The sequence below is a fragment of the Hydra viridissima genome, unplaced genomic scaffold (assembly GCF_058129835.1).
Source record: "Hydra viridissima isolate aposymbiotic clone 2 unplaced genomic scaffold, HvirCarnegie_v1 scaffold_7, whole genome shotgun sequence".
In the NCBI taxonomy this organism is placed as follows: domain Eukaryota; kingdom Metazoa; phylum Cnidaria; class Hydrozoa; order Anthoathecata; family Hydridae; genus Hydra; species Hydra viridissima.
In genome coordinates, this window is record NW_028324306.1 from 15,327,947 (window position 1) to 15,334,147 (window position 6,201).

General features: G+C 30.5%; 1 long non-coding RNA gene across 3 annotated transcripts; it reads right to left on the reverse strand.

Annotated features, from left to right (window-relative positions):
• Positions 1 to 1,411: 1,411 nt before the first annotated feature.
• On the reverse strand, positions 1,412 to 5,490 carry LOC149886327 (uncharacterized). Of its 3 annotated transcripts, none has more exons than XR_016454603.1 (3): positions 5,266 to 5,490; positions 3,061 to 3,348; positions 1,412 to 1,946 (listed from the first exon to the last, which is right to left on the reverse strand). It is a non-coding gene; the product is annotated as an uncharacterized LOC149886327 (long non-coding RNA). The 3 variants fall into 3 exon arrangements; XR_016454604.1 differs by having other exon boundaries at positions 5,123 to 5,490; XR_016454602.1 differs by having other exon boundaries at positions 3,675 to 5,490.
• Positions 5,491 to 6,201: the final 711 nt, after the last annotated feature.

Here is a 6,201-nt window from a genome sequence, read left to right on the forward strand (position 1 = left end):
CGCTTGCCACATAGCAATTTGAGTATTCCCGGCCACATAATTTCGTCTGAAACAATTTTACGAGATTTGTTGTCCAGACCACCTTTATGCTTTACAGTGCCATAAAAAGGAAGCAAAGCTTTGATTGCATATTTTAATGAAAACAAAATACTGACTAATAATATTTTGGTGATTATATGGACACTACTGAAGACGACACTTTTACTGTTTACATTTTAGTTTTTTTGAAACTTTTAAATAGAATAAGGTTGAGATTTTACGTTAAAAGTAACAACTTCCTATTGTTTCTGATAATTCACATACATCCGAGGTCTCTTCACTGCAGAGAAGAGCACTTATTTGAGTGTCAAGTAATGTGAGATGGGGTATATCATGAACGAACTAGTTTATAAATGGCCTTCTTCTGCTCACTTTCGATTAAAGTGCAGTGAATTTGTTTCTGCATTGCTGCCATTCTTTGGTAGCGTCTTTTTTTATTGAATTTGGAAACTTCGTCGCTTATTTTCTCCCAAAAACATTTTTTATCATTATTCACTCTACCGCTCGATACTTTCTACGTTAGAATACTTTTATGCTGTGAAATGCCGTCAAATCTCCATCATGTTCTTTTTCCATTTTGGATTTCGTTGACGCTTTCTCAGCATATCCCCGGTAGTAAGCACATCACAATCCAATAATGACTTAAGGGCTAATGTGTTTGTTACTGAAAAATTAATGCATTTTTATACCTGGGGCCTTTCCTATAAAACTTGTTACGCAAAACGCAAAAAAATGAGTAGATACGGACAATTTTTGCCTAAATTAAAATTTTGCGTAATTACGCAATTTTCAAAACCCCAATCCCATAAAAAATGCGTACTTACGGATTTTTCTTATTCGCCGTGAAATGGGTAATTTTTTTGTGAAAGGAGAAATTTTAGCATTTTCGGCACAAACAAATTTCATATAAGTGTTTCAGAGATTTGCGTACGAAAGTAAAGCTTTTATATTTACATTATATATATTATATTCCTTGCTTACGTTGTGTACCAAAAAATGGGTCTATATTTCTTACATTTAGAGGTAGAAAAATTCGTGTACTCAGTGATTTATAATGCTCAATTTTTATTGATTAAAACTAAATTTTATTTATGAAGATGACAAACAAATTTCGGTCGATGACTCATTTGTTTATTAGCTTTTTTTATCGTAATGAGATAAAATAAAATTTTACTTTTGAACAGAAGTAAAATGGCATTTGCCTTTTCTGACCATTTTGTTTATATGAACGCACCCTTATATTAAAATCCTAAACAAACATTCTTAATCATTTATGTGTACTTAGCAATCTTGATCATTTACAAATTTTTGCCTCAAGAAGGCAATTAGCACTGGGATTTTGGTTGACCATATAAAGTAAAAACTACAGTAATGGTTGTAATAAAATAAACATAATACTAGTGCTTATTTACAAGTCTTTCAACATTTAGATGTAACACCTATTTGAATTATTCATTTAATACTAATTTAAATAATTACAAAAAAGTTTGAAGAATTTGCTGACGACGGTTCTCATTCTGTGGCATTGGAACAGGAGTCTCTTGAACAATACTGGCCTGAACACCTTCATCTTCCTGAAAATCAGCACCGTCATTTCCTACAGCAACACACGTTGTGAAAAACAAATGCACACTGGACAAATTTTGCAGCAAAGTCCATATTTTTAACACGAAGTCCAGTGCTCAATACATAGAAATGTTGCTTAACAATTCCAAATGCTCGTTCAGTACAATTTCTTTTGGAATATGAGCTTGGTTATATCTTGATTAAGGTCCATTTACTGCACCAAGGAAAGCAGAAATTAGACAATCATTATTAGGATATACGCTGTCCCCTAAAATCACACAACCTGGGAAAGGCTGTTCACCAGATTCAAAGACATTCCAAAGTGTGGATTCTCGAAGTACCTAAAATATTAACATTACTTCAAATATTCTTGTAAATTACTCTGTACAAAATTGGAACAGTTTATTATATTAATATTTGAAAAAAAAAATTAAATTTATGTCAACGCTCAAGAGACACCTTGACTAAAACCTCACCAAATTTGTAATGGGATCCTTAGTAACAATCACTTTCATTATGCTATATGGTGCAATTATTGTAAAACACTTTTTATGGCTGTATTAGAGTAAAACAGCATTATAAAACAAGTGGATACCCAGTTTCTCAAAATATAAGTTTACTGAAGATTTTTGAATTTCATATATCTATGTACTTTAATAGGCATCAGTCACTCTACAAAACAAAGGGATTGAAAGCTGAAGTATTTTCAAAGATGAATAAAAATATTCATTACACTCTAGTTTTCAACCCCATGTTTTGTAGAAAGATGGACGCCTATTGGGGCTGAACTATTTCAAATTTTTAATTAAATCATTTCATTTAAAAATGTTTTAATATTTTCAATTCTTAATTTAAAAAATTTAAGTCAACAAAAAATTACATTATCTATTTTTTATATTTTATTGACTTCCTTTAAGTAAAGTGGAACAAAATAAATGAAACTGAACAAATGAAATACAGATTAATAAATTTTGTCTAAATGTCAAATCAAAAAAGATCAACTTCAAAGTTCATAACTTTGCGAATTTTGCAGCTACATAGGTCCAACATACCATTTTGGAAAACTTAAAGCCTGCTGATTTCAAATATGTCAGATATGGTATAGATTGGGCCCATATTTTGGAGGTACATTTGGTGCCATCACTCCAAAAGGAAGGCACAACCTATATCATGCCAGACATATTTGGAATCAACAAGCTTTAAAATTTTCAAAATGGGAAGTTGGACCTCTGTAGCTGCAAAATTGTCAGAGATACGAGCATTCAAAATTATTTTGTAATTTATAAAAACATACTTTGCTACAAGGTAAGATTAGATTAAGTTTTATGTGTCATTATTTGCCAAAACAAATTTATTCTGATTTAACAAAGAAATTTTTGGACTTTCAAAATGCAGGACATTACAACTTTAAGCAAGTAGGCAACACTAGATTCATGTAAATAGATCCATACTTACTCTTGGATCATGCCAACATCCTGGTGCTTGGATGAAACATAAAAGAACCGAAGTTCTGGTCCACAAACTGCTATGAGATTTAAGCTGTGTGTATGGTGCCTGTTCACAAAAGAGGCTTCATCAGCACTTGTAGGATTTACCAGTACATGAGTGCCAACAACATAACCACACACACTTGGCATCCTTGCAATCTCAAAAAATTCCTGTGCAAGTCCACAAGAACTTTCAGGCCAATGAATGTATTTTTCTCTCAAGTCAAAGATTACATCACAAACATTGTGCACAATTCTGGAAAAGATAAAATTATTTGCATGTCACAAAATGTTGATCAAAAATTGAACTTGATACATGGTTCAATTATAACTTTACAAAAAAAATTGTCTGTACAGATTTTACCAAGTAAATATTGGCTTGTTAACAAGTTATTATCTTATCAAGCCATCATGATGGCTGGGAGTTTTAGCAATCACAGAAAGTTTTACCACTCTATTATAAAAGTTATTATACAAGCTCAATAATATCAAACCAAAATTTCTTTTTAAAAATTGAATTTTTAAACATAATTTTATTACATAAATTTTAGTATATATAAATAACTAACAAATACATTTCACCTAAATACAGTGTCAGTACTAATCTTGTAACAGTCTCAGACAGCATGATAGAATGTATTGGTCCCAAAAAAATGTAGAAAAACTTTGATTTGATCTTTGGCTGACAGGTTCTTGTTTCAACCAGTTTTAGGCTTTAAACGATCATTCAGTTACTCCTCTAGTAAATTTACAACTTGTCGAATAACTCTGTAATGTTCATAAAAAGTCTTTTCATCAATATTATCATCAAATTTTCTTTAATTGAACTGACGAGGCTGTCACTTATAATTCAGTTCCTCAAACATTCCTATTTCTAAGTCTTTATCTGATGAATAAGCTGCCATTTTTAGAATACTAAATATTTATTGAACTTTATAGAAATTTCAGATCTGTTACAATGATGAAGATTTAATCAAGTGAGAACATATAAACATAGATAAAATTTAGTGCTTGCATTAAAATTTGCCAGTTTACGAAATATCCATCATTAGTGGATAAGAGACTGTGCTTTTGCTAAATGACAAACTTCACAAATTAGATTTTTTTAATGCCAGGTTGAAACATGGTTTATTCTATACTTATGATAATATCAATTTTATTTTTGCTGTTTTTTTCCAATTAGGAAGTAATGCAATTTATTTTTAAATTCAAAAGATTGTAACTAATGTTAGTAAGATTATTAAATTGCTTAAGTTATCTAAAATGAAGCAATAAAACAATTTTTCCAGTAAATGCAAATTCCCTAATTATTACATCACAATCTGAATTTCCATGCAGTAAACAAAAAAAAGTTTGTTATTTAATGAATATTTAACCTCTTCCCCACTAATGTTGGAAAAATTATATCACTTTTCTTTAGCTCATTTGCTCCTTTTATATAAGTTTACATATAGATAAAAACCATATGTTCCAAAGGTGATCACAAATAATATATTTTGAAGATCAACACCATTTATATTTGCTACTTTTAAATCAACATGTTACTAATAAAATTTTTACTCTATTTATACAAGTTAAGGCTGTTAAAAATAGATAAATGAGTTTTTAATAGTCGACATAAATGTGCTGTATATGGCACACCTATGGTAATTTGGCACATAAAAACTCCCAGACACCATAGCCACGCATGATTATGGAACGGCATGAAAAATTACAACAAAACAATTTTCAATTAATTTCTTCCAATCACCACATAATCACAGTTTTTGAATAGGGGTTTGTCATTCTACAAATTAAGGGGTTGAATGCTTAAGTCTTTTGTAGTAAAAGTTTTTTGATTCATTTTTGTAAATACAACAGCTTTCAACCCTTTGTTTTGTAGAGTAACAGGCGCCTGTTGTTAGGTCTTTCATGTCTTAAATTGCAATCAATCGTGAGTTTGCTCTACTATAAAATTACTATTTTGATAAAAGTTGCTACTTCAAGTTGATGGATTTTTAAATACTTCAAAGTTAAATAAAGCTTCTCACCCAATGCTTACTTTTAGAAAAATGTCAAAAATATTGTTGAAACACTTAATATTCAGTGAAATTATCTAGCTCTATGTTTTTCGAGGACAAAACTTTTTGTTTACAAAAGTAGACATCTGTGGTTTGAAGAAAAAATCACGAACCTTTGCACACATCACTTTACAAAATCATTCTTTGGTTAAAATTTTGCATTAATACACGAAATTTGGAATTTGCAGCAGATTTATTTGCGTGAGAAATTTTGAGTAATTTACTCAAAAATTCTGCTTAATTTTGTTTTTAGGATTGCAGCTCGCGGAAATTTTTTTTGCGTAAGAAAAAAGCTGCTTTTTTGCGTGAATTCCGCATTTTTCAGCTTTATAGGATAGGCCCCAGTGCTCAATGCATAGAAACGTTGCTTAACAACCCCAAATGCTCGTTCAATGCTATTTCTTGTGAAAATGAGAGCTTGGTTATATCTTGATTGAAGTCCATTTACTGCACCAGGGAAAGGAGAAATTAGCCCATCAGTGCTAGGATAGACACTGTACCCTAAAATCACTCAATCTGGGAAAGGCCGCTCACCAGATTTAAAGACATTCCAAAGTGTGGATTCTCGAAGTACCTAAAATATTAACATTACTTCAAATATTCTTGTAAATTACTCTGTACAAAATTGGAACAGTCTACTATATAAATATTTGAAAAAAAAATTAAATTTATGTTAACCCTAATGTGACACCTTGACTAAAACCTCACCAAATTTGTAATGGGATCCTTAGTATTAATCAATTTCATTACACTAAATGGTATCAATATTGTAAAATACTTTTTATAGCTGTATTGGAGTAAAACAGCATTATAAAACAAGTGGATACCCAGTTTCTCAAAATATAAGTTTACTGAAGATTTTTGAATTTCATATATCTATGTACTTTAATAGGCATCAGTCACTCTACAAAACAAAGGGATTGAAAGCTGAAGTATTTTCAAAGATGAATAAAAATATTCATTACACTCTAGTTTTCAACCCCATGTTTTGTAGAAAGATGGACGCCTATTGGGGCTGAACTATTTCAATGTTTTAACTAAAATTATTT